The 21,771-nt window shown below is 38.8% G+C and overlaps 1 protein-coding gene across 1 annotated transcript in view; it reads right to left on the bottom strand.

The window, feature by feature from the left end:
* The window catches only part of LOC120057589 (neurexin-2-like), a 250,667-nt gene that overhangs the window by 199,888 nt on the left and 29,008 nt on the right, over positions 1 to 21,771 (bottom strand). The window lies entirely within an intron of this gene.

Genomic DNA, 21,771 nt, shown 5'->3' with positions numbered 1-21,771 from the left:
TGTAACTCAATTAACAGGAGCTCAGTAAACTGGAACACTCCGATTCTGTGGACATCACAAAATCAATTGTAAACAAATAAGCCAAGGGCCTTGTGGCTTGCCGCATGAATGTGGGCATTTAGTAATTAAAATGGACCTGTATTGTGTTAGACAAGAAATGTGTCTGATTTGAACAAGGCTTTAATTGACCAAAGATAACATTTTGTATCACACAATTACACCATCATCTGCATGACGTACAGCAGGAAATTGAGTGAATTGTTAATTTAAAACAACTTGAAAAATGACCCGGTAGAATATTTTAAGGGATTTCTTGCATTCATTCTCTGACAGTTATCCTTTTCGTTGAGCTCAGTCTCAACACCTTCATGGTGTTGCACAATGCTTCTTTCATTGGAGATTTATTTTTGTCTTACAAAGAATATAGAATTTATGACATTTTAACACTTTTAGAGATCAAAATGGTACCTCATGTTTCTCTCCCTGATGTTTCTCTCCCTGGCATTTTGGCAGTTTTTGCGATTTATAATATATATATTTTTTTCAGCTCAACAAAGCTCATGCATGCATTGTCATTTCCTGTACAGATTTATCAAAACAAATTGCATTTCTAAAACATTTAGATAAAAGAAAAACTGTGAACCCAATTGGATTAAGTAAAACACAACCTTTATATGTGAAGGACATTTCCACCGGTAATGGACAGACATTAAATCACTCCAACACTTAGTAAATAAACATGTGTTTGACAGAGACAACCGCACTTTTCAAAAGGAAACGGTTCTCTTTGTGAGAACTGTTGGAGGAAATTGGCCAATTTCACTAAGGAATGAGAGGTTATCGATCATCTAATCAGAAACCGCCAGAGAGCTTTAAGACCACGCACCAGGTAACACTGAATAAGCTGTACACATGTACCATTATATACATACGCATTCATTGACCTTTCGCGGGGTACGAAGAAATGAGGTCAACGCAATACCCTTAGGCTGGAGGACGGCGCTTATACCAGAGAGCTGAGCAGAGCCAGACAGCATCAAAGACACGAGGTTTGTCATCGCTGATATATTTTGTTTTTTTAATGAGATAAACATCGCCAGCTATATCTTTTTCCTTTTGAAGTGCCAAGCCTCACCGTGGTGGATGTGTCTTGTGCATTGAAATACAGGGCTGCCCAATTTGTGTTGGCATAGCAACAGGCTCTCGTGTCGTCGTCCCCCCCCCCAAGTATGACGTTGATCATGCTCCCCTTTTCTCCATTCCTCCCCGTTTTCCTTGGGATGGTGTCTGTTTCTTTGTCAAGGTAAATTATTTCACCTACATTTCGGACATTGTTGTAATTACAATTGATCTTATGAAAACAACATCAACTGGTTGTTAGTGGTTCTGAAATTGTGGGGAAATATTTCTGAAAGCCCATTTTTATTGCTTTCAACCTTCCCTCGTCACAATGAAATAGAAGACTAATGCATGTCCATGAATACTTTTACAGTAAATCTGTGAAACAATAAAATGACCGCTAATTGCTAATCTGTTTTACCGCTGGCTATGCTCCATAAAATGAACAATCAAAACGATGGGAAACAAGCTATTAATGTCATTAATGTCACAAAACATACTTTAAAGGTGTTCTCTGCAGTTAAGTAGATTTTCTCGTGGGTTTTAAGGAATAATGCAACAAGTAGCTTTTTTTTCAACGAGCCTTCAATCATTTTCAATTCCTCTCAACTTTTCCTCCATTACTACTATATCCAGGGCTGTTTGCAGGTGAAAGTGTTGCACAGAGAAACTTTACACGTGAAAAATGATCTGTGAAACACGTTGCTGTTGTCTTGTTTGTTCATTTCTAACCCGTATTCTTTTTCGAACAGTGCCAATGCAGAACGCTTCATTTCATCAATGAAGATCAACATTCATTTGTACACCTCAGCTTTGCCCCAAAACACAATGGCACTAAAATCACTTTCAGAAGTACACGAGTGGACTATAAAATTACCATCTGTGAAATGACCTCTTAAGCCTTTACATTTACTGCATGAGAATATTCGGAAGAAAAATAAAAAATGCTTAAAGGGTTAGGATTTAGCTTTTGCTGAGTTTGTTTTTCCATGAAGTTGCAGTGCTTTGAAGGAGAGTATTCTTATGAGAGGATTAAGCCAAGGTCAGTGGTGCTTAGAGCTCCCTGGCCATCAGCAGCAGCAGTAGCAGCTGTGCCCTGTCCTCTCGTTTGAAGATGTCTGTGCTGAGGTTCCACATGCTCCCTCTGTATTCTCACAGGGTCAGGGTCACCATAGGTGGGTCATTCGCACCATTACAATATCAACTATTCACACTACCGTATCACACCGTAACCAAGGAACAAAATAAGGGGGGGGGGAAGGAACCAACCATGTAATTGAAGTAATTCTCTGTGATTTGAAGCTAGAATCTTGTCATTTATAGATGGTAGTTTGCATAGTTCTATAGTGCAACACATGAACACACACACACTTAATACACAGAGGAAGCAGAGGTGTATCTTTTGTTTGTGTGTACTACTGTATGTGAAGGATTATCTGCTGGTGTTCTACACTCATGCGTGGATGCAGGTGTTGGGAGTCTTCTCTTATCTCTCTCTCACAGAGCCAGTTTTGCTCACAACACATCAGAGAATGCTGCACTCCACGTCTCCTGGCCTGAAAAGCATGCCCCACCTTGGCCCCCCCCTCCATCCAGGTAACCTAGGCTCTGTCTGTCTGTCTGTCTGTCTGTCTGTCTGTCTGTCTGTCTGTCTGACTGACTGACTGACTGACTCACTGACTCACTGACTCACTCACTCACTCACTCACTCACTCACTCACTCACTCACGGAGACACTGAAGTTCCAACGACTTATGGTCCAGATGTCTTCATCACTAACCTCCAGTTGCTTAGGAGTTCTCTTTTTGAGACACGCTGTCTGTACCTGAGCCCTCAGTGCAGCTAAAAATATAGCACTGAGGTTACTAGTTTTAAGTGGGTTTTTGTTCATCTTTTGTACCGGCAGCCATCTAGGTCCATTGATATAGCGACTACAAATACGTGCTGCTAGATGTCACATTGCATTGCTCCTGGGACAAAGAATAAAGAGAACTAACTAGTCAATTGTCCTCTTTTGTTTTCATGCATTGTGCATCGGGGACGGTACACGCAGGCTCCATGTCAAAGCTTTAATCCAATAAAGACTAATGCTTTCTCTTTGCAGCATGTCATTTAATAACGCTCGCCTTTTGCTGTGAGCGTGGCCATAACTCCCCTTGTGATGAGCAAGGATGCTAAGAGTGATTAAAGGCAGGGGTTGAAAGCGGACCCTTCTGAACTGAAGCCTTCCACTCATCATCATCATCATCCCATGTGGGGCCTGGATCTAGCCCTCCACATTACAACCGGCCCCTGCTTACGAGTCAACAACCAGTCCCGCTCTATTAGATACTGACAGTACAGTGTTCCACAAGAACACACAGCACACAACGAATGATCTGTACGATTTAGTCATGACAACGGTTTGGAATAGAATACCGCTGAATGAGAACATTTGTATTCAAGCGCATTAAACGTTCTCAGCTACTGTACGGTATTGCACAGTGCCGACTGTCAATACTCAGTGCAAAATATGTGGATATGCTGTAAAAATGTTACTGAAAAGAAAGCCTTCCTTCCTGCTGTGCAGTCACTTACACTATGCAAGTGTACAGAGCAGCAATATTAAATAGCAGGTGTTGGTAGGCTGTTCCGGTGAGCAGCAGCAGTGAATTATAACATGCAGAACCCCAGCACACCCATAGCTGGACCCCTGAGCCTGTTGACTTCTCTGGTACCACCACCAGAGCTCCTCCTAACAGGCCTGATGGATGTCTCTCACTGCTGCACCGCCCAGCCGGCTTAACTCACTGGGCTTCCCCACATCCACGTTCAATCTTCATTTACACTGCGTGCTTTATTGAAGAGCGATTCTATTTGTTTTATTGTGATGTGGTTAAACAGAGTGTGAATGATTACATTATGAGAGACAAATGGGTGTTTTCCTTCAGACAGGGACAAGTAATGCTCTGGGAAATATTTCATTCTTCAAGCAAACAATTCCATTAGTGCGTAATCACAGTGCCAATCTTTTGACAGTGTGATATACTGCCCTGATGTCAATGGCTTGGTAATCAACCATCTTAATAGCTGGGTTATTGTAGATGGTAGCTAGAGTTAGCACAGAGCGCCGCATTGATCACTGAGATGACATCCCTACTCTGTGTCTGTGTGAGTCTCATAGAGGAAATCACAGTGTCAACAAAGCAACGCAGACTCAATTTCATATAATTAACTGTTGTGTTAAAGATAACTGTTTGCTCTTCAATCGTTAATGGACATCAAAGTCAGGGCAAAGTCGGAGCTGATTACTGGCCACATTCATTTCCCCCCAGTTATGTGCAACCTTCCCGCCACCTTCAATCCTACACAGAAGGTACACCTTTGTAAATGGAGTATTCATCTACGAGGACAATATGTACACGTCTGTTCACTTTAGGAATCAGAACAGCAGTCCAAACCACCCAAATAAGCACTGTAGTTTGTTCACTCCATAGACTAAATTCAGTTTTATTGTAAAGCAAAAAACAAAAATGGGTCTTACCTTCCTCTGCTTTCCGGATAGCTGTATGGAAGTAGAGAAGACAGAGAATCATTAGTGTCGGTGACTGAAGAATATTGAACATCTAGAAATGACGAAAGATCAGCACCAAACAGTTAATGCTAATCTCCTGGGCCTAATTACAACTTATTCAGTAGCCTCTCTAATTAAAACACACACAGTAGCCTCTCTACTTACAACTTATTCAATAGCCTCTCTAATTAAAACACACAAAGTAGACCTCCATATTTACAACACACACAGTAGCCTCTCTAATTACAACTTATTCAGTAGCCTCTCTAATTAAAACACACAAAGTAGACCTCCATATTTACAACACACACAGTAGCCTCTCTAATTAAAACACACACAGTAGCCTCTCTAATTAAAACACACACAGTAGCCTCTCTACTTAAAACACACACAGTAGCCTCTCTAATTACAACTTATTCAATAGCCTCTCTAATTACAACTTATTCAGTAGCCTCTCTAATTACAACACATACAGTAAACTCTAATTAAAACACACACAGTAGACCTCTCTAATTACAACACATACACAGTAGGTCTCTATAATTACAACACATACAGTAGACATCTCTAATTACAACACATGCAGTAGGCCTCTCTAATTACCACACATACACAGTAGGTCTCTATAATTACAACACATACAGTAGACATCTCTAATTACAACACATGCAGTAGGCCTCTCTAATTACAACACATGCAGTGGGCCTCTTTAATTACAACACATGCAGTAGTCTAATTACAACACATACGGTAGACCTCTCTCAATACATCACATACACAGTAGGCCTCTAATTACAACACATACAGTAGGCCTTTGTAATTACCACACATACAGTAGGCCTCTCTAATTACAACACATACGGTGGACCTCTCTAATTACAACACATACACAGTAGGCCTCTTTAATTACAACACAAAGTAGGCCTCTCTAATTACAACACAAAGTAGGCCTCTCTAATTACAACACAAATAGTAGGCCACTGGAATTACAACACATACAGTAGGCCTCTCTAATTACAACACATACACAGTAGGCGTCTCTCATTACAACACATACAGGGTAGACATCTAATTACAACACATACAGTAGGACTCTCTAATTACAACACATGCAGTAGTCTCTCTATTTACAACACATACGGTAGGCATCTCGAATTACAACACATGTAGTAGTCTCTCTATTTACAACACATACAGTAGCCTCTCTAATTACAACACATACACAGTAGGCCTCTAATTACAACACATACAGTAGAACTATCATTACAACACATACAGTAGGACTCTCTAATTACAACATATATAGTAGCCTCTCATTACAACCTCTAATTACAACACATACAGTAGGCCTCTTTAATTACAACACAAAGTAGGCCTCTCTAATTACAACACAAAGTAGGCCTCTCTAATTACAACACAAATAGTAGGCCACTGGAATTACAACACATACAGTAGCCCTCTCTAATTACAACACATACACAGTAGGCCTCTCTAATTACAACATACACAGTAGGCCTCTCTAATTGCAACACATACAGTATGCCTCTAATTACAACACAAACAGTAGCCTCTCTAATTACAACACACACAGTAGGCCTCTAATTACAACACATACAGTCGGCCTCTAATTACAACAGAAATAGTAGGCCTCTCTAATTACAACAAATACACAGTAGGCCTCTCTAATTACAACACATACAGTAGCCTCTCTAATTACAACACATACAGTAGACCTCTCTAATTACAACACATACAGTAGGCAATTGTAATTACAAAACATACACAATAGGCATATCTAATTACAAAACATACACAGTAGGCATATTTAATTACAACACACACAGTAGGCCTCTAATTCCAACGCATACAGTATGCCTCTCTAATTACAACACATACAGTAGCCTTTCTAATGACAACACATGCAGTAGGCCTCTCTAATTACAACACATACGGTAGGTCTCTCTAATTACAACATGCGGAAGGCATCTAATTACAAAACATACAGTAGGCCTCTAATTACAACACATACAGTAGGCCTCTAATTACAACACATACAGTAGGCCTCTAATTACAACACATACAGTAGGCCTCTCTAATTACAACACATATAGTAGGCCTTTGGAATTACAAAACATACACAGTAGGCCTCTCTAATTACAAATCATACACAGTAGGCCAGTAATTACAACACATACAGTAGGCCTCTAATTACAACACATACAGTGGGCCTCTCTAATTATAACAGAAATAGTAGGCCTCTAATTACAACACACACAGTAGGCCAGTAATTACAACACATACAGTAGCCTCATTACAACACATACAGTAGGCCTCTAATTACAACACACACAGTAGGCCTCTAATTACAACACACACAGTAAGCCTCTCTAATTACAACAGAAATAGTAGGCCTCTCTAATTACAACACACACAGTAGCCCTCTCTAATTACAACACACACAGTAGGCATCTAATTACAACGCACATAGTAGGTCTCTAATTACAACACATACAGTAGACCTCACTAATTACAACATATACAGTAGCCTCTCATTACAACACACACAGTGGGCCTCTCTAATTATAACAGAAATAGTAGATCTCTCTAATTACAACACATACAGTAGGCCTCTCTAATTACAACACACACAGTAGGCCTCTAATTACAACACACACAGTAGGCCTCTCTAATTACAACACATACAGTGGGCCTCTCTAATTATAACAGAAATAGTAGAACTCTAATTACAACACACACAGTAGGCCAGTAATTACAACACATACAGTAGCCTCATTACAACACATACAGTAGCCTCATTACAACACATACAGTAGGCCTCTAATTACAACACACACAGTAGGCCTCTCTAATTACAACACATACAGTAGCCCTCGCATTACAACACATACAGTAGGCCTCTCTAATTACAACACACACAGTAGGCATCTAATTACAACGCACATAGTAGGCCTCTCATTACAACACACACAGTGGGCCTCTCTAATTATAACAGAAATAGTAGATCTCTCTAATTACAACACATACAGTAGGCCTCTCTAATTACAACACACACAGTAGGCCTCTAATTACAACACACACAGTAGGCCTCTCTAATTACAACACATACAGTAGGCCTCTCTAATTACAACACATACAGTAGGCCTCTCTAATTACAACACACACAGTAGGCCTCTAATTACAACACATACAGTAGGCCTCTCTAATTACAACACATACAGTAGGCCTCTCTAATTACAACACACACAGTAGGCCTCTCTAATTACAACACATACAGTAGCCCTCGCATTACAACACATACAGTAGGCCTCTCTAATTACAACACATACAGTAGGCCTCTAATTACAACACACACAGTAGGCCTCTCTAATTACAACACATACAGTAGGCCTCTCTAATTACAACACATACAGTAGGCCTCTAATTACAACATATACAGTAGGCCTCTAATTACAACACACACAGTAGGCCTCTCATTACAACACATTAAGTAGCCTCTCTAATTACAACACATACAGTAGTCCTCTCTAATTAACACATACAGTAGGCCTCTCTAATTACAACAAACACAGTAGGCCTCTCTAATTACAACACATACAGTAGCCCTCGCATTACAACACATACAGTAGCCTCTAATTAAAACATATACAGTAGCCTCCCATTACAAGACATATAGTAGGCCTCTAATTACAACACATACAGTAGACCTCACTAAATACAACATATACAGTAGCCTCTCATTACAACACACACAGTGGGCCTCTCTAATTACAACACACACAGTAGGCCTCTCTAATTACAACACACACAGTAGGCCTCTCTAATTACAACAGAAATAGTAGGCCTCTCTAATTACAACACACACAGTAGGCCTCTAATTACAACACACACAGTAGGCCTCTCATTACAACACATACAGTAGATCTCTCTAATTAAAACATATACAGTAGCCTCCCATTACAACATATACAGTAGGCCTCTCTAATTACAACACATAAGGTAGCCTCTCTAATTACAACACATACAGTAGCCTCTCTAATTACAACATATACAGTAGCTTCTCATTACAACACACACAGTGGGCCTCTCTAATTATAACAGAAATAGTAGGCCTCTAATTACAACACACACAGTAGGCCAGTAATTACAACACATACAGTAGCCTCATTACAACACATACAGTAGGCCTCTAATTACAACACACACAGTAGGCCTCTAATTACAACACATACAGTAGCCCTTGCATTACAACACATACAGTAGCCTCTCCAATTACAACACATACAGTAGCCTCTCTAATTACAACATTTACAGTAGCCTCTCATTACAACACACACAGTAGGCCTCTCTAATTACAACACATACAGTAGACCTCACTAATTACAACACACACAGTAGGCCAGTAATTACAACACACACAGTAGGCCAGTAATTACAACACACACAGTAGGCCTCTCTAATTACAACACACACAGTAGGCCTCTCTAATTACAACAGAAATAGTAGGCCTCTCTAATTACAACACACACAGTAGGCCTCTCTAATTACAACACACACAGTAGCCTCCCATTACAACACACACCGTAGGCCTCTCATTACAACACATACAGTAGGCCTCTCATTTCAACACATACAGTAGCCTCTCTAATTACAACAGATAGTAGGCCTCTCTAATTACAACACATACAGTAGCCCTCACATTACAACACATACAGTAGCCTCTCTAATTAACATATACAGTAGCCTCCCATTACAACACACACCGTAGGCCTCTCATTACAACACATACAGTAGGCCAGTAATTACAACACACACAGTAGGCCAGTAATTACAACACACACAGTAGGCCTCTCTAATTACAACAGAAATAGTAGGCCTGTCTAATTATAACACACACAGTAGGCCTCTCTAATTACAACACACACAGTAGACCTCCCATTACAACACACACAGTAGGCCTCTCATTACAACACATACAGTAGGCCTCTAATTACAACACATACAGTAGCCTCCCATTACAGCACACAGTAGGCCTCTCATTACAACACATACAGTAGCCCTCGCATTACAACACATACAGTAGCCTCTCTAATTAAAACATATACAGTAGCCTCCCATTACAAGACATACAGTAGGCCTCTAATTACAACACACACAGTAGGCCTCTAATTACAACACACACAGTTGGCCTCTCTACAACACACACAGTAGGCCTCTAATTACAACACAAATAGTAGGCCGCTAATTACAACACATACAGTAGACCTCACTAATTACAACATATACAGTAGCCTCTCATTACAACACACACAGTGGGCCTCTCTAATTACAACACATACAGTAGGCCACATTTCAACCTATACAGTAGCCTCTCTAATTACAACACATGCAGTAGCCTCTCTAATTACAACACATATAGTAGGCCTCTAATTACAACACATACAGTAGACCTCACTAATTACAACATATACAGTAGCCTCATTACAACACGCACAGTAGGCCTCTCTAATTACAACCCATATAGTAGGCCACTAATTACAACACATACAGTAGGCCTCTCTAATTACAACACATACAGTAGCCTCCCATTACAACACACACAGTAGGCCTCTCATTACAACACATACAGCAGGGCCTTTCTAATTACAACACACACAGTAGGGCTCTAATTACAACACACACAGTAGGCCTCTAATTACAACACATAGTAGGCCTCTCTAATTACAACACATACAGTAGCCTCCCATTACAACACATACAGTATGCCTCTCTAATTACAACACATACAGTATGCCTCTCTAATTACAACACATACAGTAGGCCTCACTAATTACAACATATACAGTAGCCTCTCATTACAACACACACAGTGGGCCTCTCTAATTATAACAGAAATAGTAGACCTCTCTAATTACAACACACACAGTAGGCCTCTCTAATTACAACACACACAGTAGGCCTCTCTAATTACAACACATACAGTAGCCTCCCATTACAACACATACAGTAGGCCTCTCTAATTACAACACATACAGTAGGCCACATTTCAACACATACAGTAGCCTCTCGAATTACAACACATGCAGTAGCCTCTCTAATTACAACACACACAGTAGGCCTCTAATTACAACACATATAGTAGACCTCTAATTACAACACACACAGTAGGCCTCTCTAATTACAACACACACAGTAGACCTCTCTAATTACAACAAATACAGTAGCCTCTCTAATTACAACACAGACAGTAGCCTCTCTAATTACAACACATACAGTAGGCCTCTCTAATTACAACACATACAGTAGGCCTCTCTAATTACAACACATACAGTAGCCTCCCATTACAACACATACAGTATGCCTCTCTAATTACAACACATACAGTATGCCTCTCTAATTACAACACATACAGTAGGCCTCACTAATTACAACACATACAGTAGGCCTCTCATTACAACACATACAGTAGGCCTCTCTAATTACAACACACACAGTAGGCCTCTAATTACAACACACACAGTAGGCCTCTCTAATTACAACACATACAGTAGGCCACATTTCAACACATACAGTAGCCTCTCGAATTACAACACATGCAGTAGCCTCTCTAATTACAACATATACAGTAGGCCTCTCATTACAACACATACAGTAGGCCTCTCTAATTACAACACACACAGTAGGCCTCTAATTACAACACACACAGTAGGCCTCTAATTACAACACACACAATAGGCCTAACATTACAACACATACAGTAGGCCACATTTCAACACATACAGTAGCCTCTCTAATTACAACACATGCAGTAGCCTCTAATTACAACACACACAGTAGGCCTCTAATTACAACACATATAGTAGGCCTCTAATTACAACACACACAGTAGGCCTCTCTAATTACAACACATACAGTAGCCTCTCTAATTACAACACACACAGTAGGCCTCTAATTACAACACAAATAGTAGGCCGCTAATTACAACACATACAGTAGACCTCACTAATTACAACATATACAGTAGCCTCTCATTACAACACACACAGTGGGCCTCTCTAATTATAACAGAAATAGTAGACCTCTCTAATTACAACACACACAGTAGGCCTCTCTAATTACAACACATACAGTAGCCTCCCATTACAACACATAGAGTAGGCCTCTCTAATTACAACACATACAGTAGGCCACATTTCAACCTATACAGTAGCCTCTCTAATTACAACACATGCAGTAGCCTCTCTAATTACAACACATATAGTAGGCCTCTAATTACAACACATACAGTAGACCTCACTAATTACAACATATACAGTAGCCTCTCATTACAACACGCACAGTAGGCCTCTCTAATTACAACCCATATAGTAGGCCACTAATTACAACACATACAGTAGGCCACATTTCAACACATACAGTAGCCTCTCGAATTACAACACATGCAGTAGCCTCTCTAATTACAACACACACAGTAGGCCTCTAATTACAACACATATAGTAGGCCTCTAATTACAACACACACAGTAGACCTCTCTAATTACAACACATACAGTAGCCTCTCTAATTACAACACAGACAGTAGGCCTCTCTAATTACAACACATACAGTAGGCCTCTCTAATTACAACACATACAGTAGGCCTCTCTAATTACAACACATACAGTAGGCCTCTCTAATTACAACACATACAGTAGCCTCCCATTACAACACATACAGTATGCCTCTCTAATTACAACACATACAGTAGGCCTCACTAATTACAACATATACAGTAGGCCTCTCATTACAACACATACAGTAGGCCTCTCTAATTACAACACACACAGTAGGCCTCTAATTACAACACACACAGTAGGCCTCTAATTACAACACACACAATAGGCCTAACATTACAACACATACAGTAGGCCACATTTCAACACATACAGTAGCCTCTCTAATTACAACACATGCAGTAGCCTCTAATTACAACACACACAGTAGGCCTCTAATTACAACACATATAGTAGGCCTCTAATTACAACACACACAGTAGGCCTCTCTAATTACAACACATACAGTAGCCTCTCTAATTACAACACACACAGTAGGCCTCTAATTACAACACAAATAGTAGGCCGCTAATTACAACACATACAGTAGACCTCACTAATTACAACATATACAGTAGCCTCTCATTACAACACACACAGTGGGCCTCTCTAATTATAACAGAAATAGTAGACCTCTCTAATTACAACACACACAGTAGGCCTCTCTAATTACAACACATACAGTAGCCTCCCATTACAACACATACAGTAGGCCTCTCTAATTACAACACATACAGTAGGCCACATTTCAACCTATACAGTAGCCTCTCTAATTACAACACATGCAGTAGCCTCTCTAATTACAACACATATAGTAGGCCTCTAATTACAACACATACAGTAGACCTCACTAATTACAACATATACAGTAGCCTCTCATTACAACACGCACAATAGGCCTCTCTAATTACAACCCATATAGTAGGCCACTAATTACAACACATACAGTAGCCTCTCATTACAACACATACAGTAGGCCTCTCTAATTACAACACATACAGTAGGCCTCACTAATTACAACATATACAGTAGCCTCTCATTACAACACACACAGTGGGGCTCTTTAATTACAACACACACAGTAGGCCTCTCATTACAACACATACAGTAGGCCTCTCTAATTACAACACATACAGTAGCCTCCCATTACAACACACACAGTAGGCCTCTCATTACAACACATACAGCAGGCCTTTCTAATTACAACACACACAGTAGGGCTCTAATTACAACACATAGTAGGCCTCTAATTACAACACATACAGTAGACCTCACTAATTACAACATATACAGTAGCCTCTCATTACAACACACACAGTGGGACTCTCTAATTATAACAGAAATAGTAGACCTCTCTAATTACAACACACACAGTAGGCCTCTCTAATTACAACACACACAGTAGGCCTCTCTAATTACAACACATACAGTAGCCTCCCATTACAACACATACAGTAGGCCTCTAATTACAACACATACAGTAGGCCACATTTCAACACATACAGTAGCCTCTCGAATTACAACACATGCAGTAGCCTCTCTAATTACAACACATATAGTAGGCCTCTAATTACAACACACACAGTAGGCCTCTCTAATTACAACACACACAGTAGACCTCTCTAATTACAACACATACAGTAGCCTCTCTAATTACAACACAGACAGTAGGCCTCTCTAATTACAACACATACAGTAGGCCTCTCTAATTACAACACATACAGTAGGCCTCTAATTACAACACATACAGTAGGCCTCTCTAATTACAACACATACAGTAGCCTCCCATTACAACACATACAGTATGCCTCTCTAATTACAACACATACAGTAGGCCTCACTAATTACAACATATACAGTAGGCCTCTCATTACAACACATACAGTAGGCCTCTCTAATTACAACACATACAGTAGACCTCACTAATTACAACATATACAGTAGCCTCTCATTACAACACACACAGTGGGCCTCTCTAATTATAACAGAAATAGTAGACCTCTCTAATTACAACACATACAGTAGGCCTCTCTAATTACAACACATACAGTAGGCCACATTTCAACACATACAGTAGCCTCTCTAATTACAACACATGTTATGAGAGGCTTACTATAAGTGTTGTAATGAGAGGCTACTATATATGTTTTAATTAGAGAGGCTACTGTATGTGTTTTTAATGTGGGCTACTGTTGTTGTTGTAATTAGAGAGTCCTACTGTGTGTGTTGTAATTAGAGAGGCCTACTATTTCTGTTGTAATTAGAGAGGCTACTGTGTGTGTTGTAATTAGAGAGGCTACTGTGTGTGTAATTAGAGAGGCCTACTGTATGTGTTGTAATTAGAGGCCTACTGTATGTGTTGTAATTAGAAAGGCCTACTGTGTGTGTTGTAATTAGAGAGGCCTACTGTATGTGTTGTAATTAGAGAGGTCTACTGTGTGTGTTGAATTAGAGGCTATGTTGTATGTTGATTAGAGGCCTACTGTATGTGTTGTATTAGAGGCCTACTGTATGTGTTGTAATTAGAGAGGCCTACTGTGTATATGTTTGTCATTAGAGAATGCCTACTGTATGTGTTGTAATTAGAGGGCCTACTGTATGTGTGTTGATGAGAGGCTACTGTATGTGTTGTAATTAGAGAGGCCTACTGTATGTGTTGTAATTAGAGAGCCTACTATTTTTTGTAGTTTGAGGTACTATTTTGTTGTAATTAGAGAGGCTACTGTATGTGTTGAATAGAGGCTACTGTATATGTTGTTTAATTAGAGGCCTACTGTATGTGTTGTATTTAGAGAGGCTACTGTATGTGTTGTAATTAGAGGCCTACTATTTCTGTTGTAATTAGAGAGGCCTACTGTATGTGTTGTAATGAGAGGCTACTGTATATGTTTTAATTAGAGGCTACTGTATGTGTTGTAATGCGAGGGCTATTGTATGTGTTGTAATTAGAGGCATACTGTATGTGTTGTAATTAGAGATTACTACTGTGTGTGTTGTAATTAGAGAGGCCTACTGTATGTGTTGTAATGAGAGGCTACTGTATGTGTTGTAATAAGATAGGCCTACTGTATGTGTTGAAATGAGAGGCCTACTGTATGTGTTGTAATTAGAGAGCCCTACCGTGTGTGTTATAATTAGAGAGCCCTACTGTGTGTGTTGTAATTAGAGAGGCCTACTGTGTGTGTTGTAATTAAAGAGGCCTACTGTATATGTTGTAATTAAGAGGCTACTGTATGTGTTGAATTAGAGAGGCCTACTGTGTGGTGTTTTAATTAAGAGGCCTACTGTGTATGTGTTTTAATAGAGAGGCCTACTGTGTATGTGTTGTATTAGAGATCTACTGTATGTGTTGTAATTAGAGGCCTACTGTACGTGTTTTTATTAATTAGAGGCTACTGTATGTGTTGTGTGAGGGCTACTGTGGTGTTTTAATTATTGGCCTACTTATGTGTTGTAATTAGAGAGGCCTACTGTGTTTGTGTATAAGTAGGAGGCTACTGTATGTGTTGTAATTAGAGAGGCCTACTGTGTGTGTTGTATTAGAGGGCCTACTGTATTGTGTAATTAGAGAGGCCTACTGTGTGTGTTGTAATTAGAGAGCCTACCGTATGTGTTTGTAATTAGAGAGGCCTACTATTTCTGTTGTATTAGAGAGCCACTGTAATGTGTTGTAATTAGAGAGGTCTACTGTATGTGTTGTAATTAGAGGCTACTATATGGTTGTAAAGGACGCCTACTGTATGTGTTGTAATTAGAGAGGCTACTGTATGTGTTGTAATTAAGAGGGCTACTATTGTTGTTGTAATTAGAGAGGCTTACTATATTGTTTTGTAATGAGAGGCTACTATATATGTTTAATTAGAGAGGCTACTGTATGTGTTTTAATGTGAGGGCTACTGTATGTGTTTTAATCGAGAGGCCTACTGTGTGTGTTGTAATTAGAGAGGCCTACTAGATCTGTTTGTAATTAGAGAGGTTCTGTATGTGTTTGAAATGAGGCCTACTGTATGTGTTGTAATAGAGAGACCTACTGTGTGTGTTGTAATTAGAGGCCTACTGTTGTGTTTTAATTAGAGAGGCCTACTGTTTATGTGTTGTAATTAGAGAGGCCTACGGTGTATGTGTTGTATTAGAGAATGCCTACTGTATGTGTTGTGTTGAGAGGCTACTGTATGTTTTGTGTTTAGAGAGGCCACTGTATGTGTTGTAATTAGAGGGCCTACTTTTTTTGTATAGAGAGGCCTACTATTTCTGTTTGTAATTAGAGAGGCTACTGTATGTGTTTGAAATGAGAGGCTACTGTATATGTTTGTAATTGAGAGGCTACTGTATGTGTTTGTATTTAGAGAGGCCACTGTATGTGTGTAATTAGAGGCCACTATTTGTTGTAATTAGAGAGGCCTACTGTGCTGTGTTGTAATTAGAGAGGATACTGTATGTGTTGTAATGAGAGGTACTGTATGTGTTGTAATGGAGGCTACTGTTATGTGTTGTAATTAGAGAGGCCTACTGTATGGTTTGTAATTGAGGCTTACTGTATGTGTTGTAATAAGAGGCCTACGGTATGTGTTGTAAATAGAGAGCTCTACTGTGGTGTTGTAATTAGAGAGGCTACTGTATGTGTGTTGATTAAGAGAGGCTACTGTGTGTGTTTTGTAATTAGAGAGGCCTACTGTATGTGTTGTATTAAGAGGCCTACTATCTGTTGTATTGAGAGGCTACTGTATGTGTTGAAATGAGAGCCTACTGTATGTGTTTGTATTAGAGAGGCCTACTGTTTGTGTTGTATTAGAGGGCTACTGTATGTGTTGTAATTAGAGAGGCCTACTGTGTTGTGTTGTATTAAGAGACCTACTGTTGTGTTGTATTAGAGAGCCTACTGTATGTGTTGTAATTAGAGGCTTACTGTATGTGTTGTAATTAGAGAGGCCTACTGTGTGTGTTGTAATTAAGAGGCCTACTGTATGTGTTGTATTAGAGATCCCTACTGTATGTGTTGTAATTAGAGGCCTACTGTAGTGGTTTTGTAATTAGAGGCCTATTGTATGTGTTGTAATGAGAGGCTACTGTATGTGTTGTAATTAGTGGCCTACTATGTGGTTGTAATTAGAGAGGCTACTGTGTGTGTGTTGTAAATTAGAGAGGCCTACTGTGTGTGTTGTATTAGGGCCTACTGTATGTGTGTAATTAAGAGGCCTACTGTTGGGTGTTGTAATTAAGAGCCTACTGTGTGTTTGTAAATTAGAGAGGCCTACTGATTTGTTGTAATTAGAGGCCACTGTATGTGTTGTAATTAGAGGTCTACTGTATGTGTTGTAATTAGAGAGCTACTATTGTGTGTGTAATGAGGCCTACTGTATGTGTTGTAATTAGAGAGGCTACTGTATGTGTTGTATTAGAGAGCTACTATTTGTGTTGTAATTAGAGAGGCCTACTTTGTGTTTAATGAGGCTACTTATGTTTTTAATTTGAGAGGCTACTGTATGTGTTTTTAATGTGAGGGCTACTGTATGTGTTTGTAATTGAGAGGCCTAGTGTGTTTGTCTGTTGTAATTGAGGGCTACTATTGTTGTAATTAGAGCCGTTACTGTTGTGTTGAGAGGCCTACTGTAGTGTTGTAATAGAGAGCCTACTGTTTTGTTGTAATTAGAGAGTCCCTACTGTATGTGTTTGTAATTAGAAGAGCCTACTATTTTGTTTGTAATTAGAGAGGCTACTGTGTGTGTTGTAATAAGAGGCTACTGTTTGTGTAATTAGAGAGCCTACTGTAGTGTTGTAATTAGAGGCCTACTGTATGTGTTGTAATTAGAGGCTACTGTGTGTGTTGTAATTGAGGCCTACTGTATGTGTTGTAATTAGAGAGGCTACTGTGTGTGTTGAATTAAAGAGGCTTTATGTTTGTTGATTGTAGAGGGCCTACTGTATGTGGTTGTAATTAGAGGCCTACTGTTTGTTTTGTAATTGAGAGTCCTACTGTATATGTTTGTATTAGAAATGCTACTGTATGTGTTTGTAATAGAGAGGCCTACTGTATGTGTTGTATGAGAGCTACTGTATGTGTTTAATTAGAGAGGCCTACTGTATGTGTTGTATTAGAGAGGCCTACTATTTTGTATATGTAGTATTAGAGAGGCCTACTATATTTGTTGTAATTAAGAGAGGCTACTGTATGTGTTTTAATGAGAGGCTACTGTATATGTTTTTAGAGAGGCTACTGTATACGTTTTAATTAGAGAGCCTACTGTATGTGTTGTAATTAGAGGCTACTATTTTGTTGTAATTAGAGAGCCTACTGTAATGTGTTGTAATGAGAGGTTACTGTATGTGTTGTAATGGAGGCTATTGTATGTGTTGTAATTAGAGGCTACTGTATGTGTTTGTAATTAGAGAATACTGTGTGTGTTGTGTAATTAGAGAGCCTACTGTATGTGTTGTAATTGAGAGGCTACTGTATGTGTTGTAATAGAGAAGGCTACTGTATTGTTGAAATGAGAGGCCTACTTATGTGTTGTATTAGAGAGCTACTGTTGTGTTGTAATTAAGAGGCTACTGTTGTGTTGTAATAGAGAGGCCTACTGTATGTGTTGTATTAGAGAGGTCTACTATTTCTGTTGTAATTAGAGAGGCTACTGTATGTGTTGAAATGAGAGGCTACTGTATATGTTGTAATTAGAGAGGTCTACTGTATGTGTTGTATTTAGAGAGGCTACTGTATGTGTTGTAATTAGAGGCCTACTGTATTTGTTGTAATTAGAGAGGCCTACTCTATTTGTTGTAATTAGAGGCCTACTGTGTATGTGTTGTAATTAGAGATGCTTACTGTATGTGTTGTAATTAGAGAGGCCTACTGTATGTGTAGTAATTATAGGCCTACTGTATGGGTTGTAATGAGAGGCTACTGTATGTGTTGTAATTAGTGGCCTACAATATGTGTTGTAATTAGAGAGGCCTAGTGTGTGTGTGTATTAGAGGCTACTGTATGTGTTGTAATGGAGAGGCTACTGTAGTGTGTTGTAATTAGAGGCCTATGTATGTGTAGAATAGGCCTACGTATGTTGTTGTAATGAGAGGCTACTGTTATGTGTTGTAATTAGAGAGGCTACTGTATGTGTGTTTAGTATTTAGAGAGAGTCTACTGTGTGGTTTGTAATTGAGAGGCTACTGTATTATGTTTACTATGAGAGGCCACTGTATGTTTTGTAATTAGAGAGGCCTACTGTATGTGTTGTAATTAGAGAGGCCGTATGTGTTTGTAATTAGAGAGGCTACTGTGTGTGTTTATTAGAGAGGCCTACTGTGTTGTGTTGTAATTAGAGAGGCCTACTGTATAGTGTTGTAATTAAGAGGCTACTGTGTTTGTGTTGTAATTAAGAGGCTACTGTGTGTATGTGTTGTAATAAGAGGCCTACTGTGTGTGTTGTAATTAGGAGGCCTATGTGTTTTGTAATTAGAGAGCCTACTGTATGTGTTGTTTGTAATTAGAGGCGACTGTATGTGTTGTAATTAGAGGCTACTATTTTGTTGTAATTAGAGGCTACTGTATGTGTTGTAATGAGAGGCCTACTGTATGGTGTTGTAATTAGAGAGGCTACTGTGTGTGTTTGTATATATAGAGGCCTACTGTATGTGTGTTGTAATTAGAGAGGCCTACTATTTCTGTTGTAATTAGAGAGGTACTGTATGTGTTGTAATGAGAGGCCTGCGTGTGTGTTGTATGAGGCCTACTGTATTGTTGTAATTAGAGGGCCTACTGTATGTGTTGTAATGTAGGGCTACTGTATGTGTTTGTAATTAGAGAGCACTATATTTGTTTGTAATTAGAGAGGTACTGTATGTGTTTGAAATTAGAGAGGCCTACTGTATGTGTTGTAATTAGAGACGGCCTACTATTGTTTGTAATTGAGAGAGGCCTACTGTATGTGTTAAATGAGAGCCTACTGTATGTGTTGTAATTAGAGAGGCCTACTATCTGTGTGTTGTTTGTAATTAGAGGCCTACTGTATTGTTGTAATTAGGAGCTACTGTATGTGTTTGAAATGAGGCTACTGTATGTGTTGTAATATAGAGCTCTACTGTTGTGTTTAATTAGAGAGGTCTATTGTGTGTTGCATTTAGAGAGGCTACTGTGTGTGTTGTAATTAGAGAGGCCTACTGTTGTGTTGTAATTAGAGAGGCCTACTGTGTGTTGATTAGAGAGGCTACTGTATTTGTTGTGAATTAGAGAGGCCTACTGTTGTGTGTTGATTAAAGACCTACTGTGTGTGTTGTGTAATTAGAGAGGTCTACTGTATGTGTTGTAATTAGAGGCTCTACTTGTGGTGTTGTAATTAGAGGGCCTACTGTGTGTGTTGTAATTAGAGAGCCTACTGTGTTGTGTTGTAATTAGAGAGGCCTACTGTGTATGTGTTGTATTAGAGAGCCTACTGTATGTGTGTTGTAATAGAGGCCTTACTGTACGTGTTGTAATTAGAGGGCCTACTGTATGTGTTTGTAGATAGAGAGGCTCCTGTATGTGTTGTAATTAGGAGGCCTACTGTATGTGTGTAATTAAGAGGCCTACTGTGTGTGTTGTAATTAGAGAGGTCTACTATGTTCTGTGTGTAATTAAGAGGCTACTGTGGTGTGTTGTAATTAGAGAGGCTACTGTATGTGTTGTAATTAGAGAGCCTACTGTGTGGTTTGTGTAATTAGAGAGGCCTACTGTATGTGTTGTAATTAGAGAGGTCCTTACTGTTTGTTGTAATTGGAAGAGGCTACTGTATGTGTTGAAATGAGAGGCCTACTGTATGTGTTGTAATTAGAGAGGCCTACTGTGTGTGTTGATTAGAGGGCTACGTATGTGTTGTAATTAGAGAGGCATACTGTGTATGTGTTGTCATTAGAGACCTACTGTGTGTGTTGTAATTAGAGAGGCTACTGTATGTGTTGTAATTAGAGGCTTACTGTATGTGTTGTAATTAGAGAGGCCTACTGTGTGTGTTGTATTAGAAGGCCTACTGTGTTGTGTTGTAATTGAGAGGCCTACTGTGGTTGTGTTTGTCAATTGAGAGCTACTTATGTGTTGTAATTAGAGGCCTACTTAGTGTTTTAATTAGAGGCCTACTGTGATGTGTTGTATGAGAGGCTAAAAGTAAAAATAATAAAAAAAATAAACTCTAAATAAGCTCATAAAAAGAGAAAATAAAAAAAAAAGGTAAGGAAAAAAAATCAAAAAATAAAATAAATATAAAGCCTAGAAAAAAGTTAATAGATATAATAAAAATAATAAAAAAAAACAAAAAAATAAAAAAAATAAATATAAAAAAGTTAAATAATTAAATAAATAAAAAATAATATAAAAATAAATAAAAATAAAGTAGAAATAAAAAAAACTAAAATAAAGTTTACAACTAAAATAAAAAAAAAAATAATACAAAAAACAAAAGCTAATTTATAAAACAAAAAATAAAAAAAAAAAAAATAAAAATAATAAAAAAAAATACTAAAAAA

The sequence above is a fragment of the Salvelinus namaycush genome, chromosome 12, assembly GCF_016432855.1.
Source record: "Salvelinus namaycush isolate Seneca chromosome 12, SaNama_1.0, whole genome shotgun sequence".
Taxonomy (NCBI): domain Eukaryota; kingdom Metazoa; phylum Chordata; class Actinopteri; order Salmoniformes; family Salmonidae; genus Salvelinus; species Salvelinus namaycush.
This window is presented reverse-complemented; position numbering and strand designations above follow the sequence as displayed.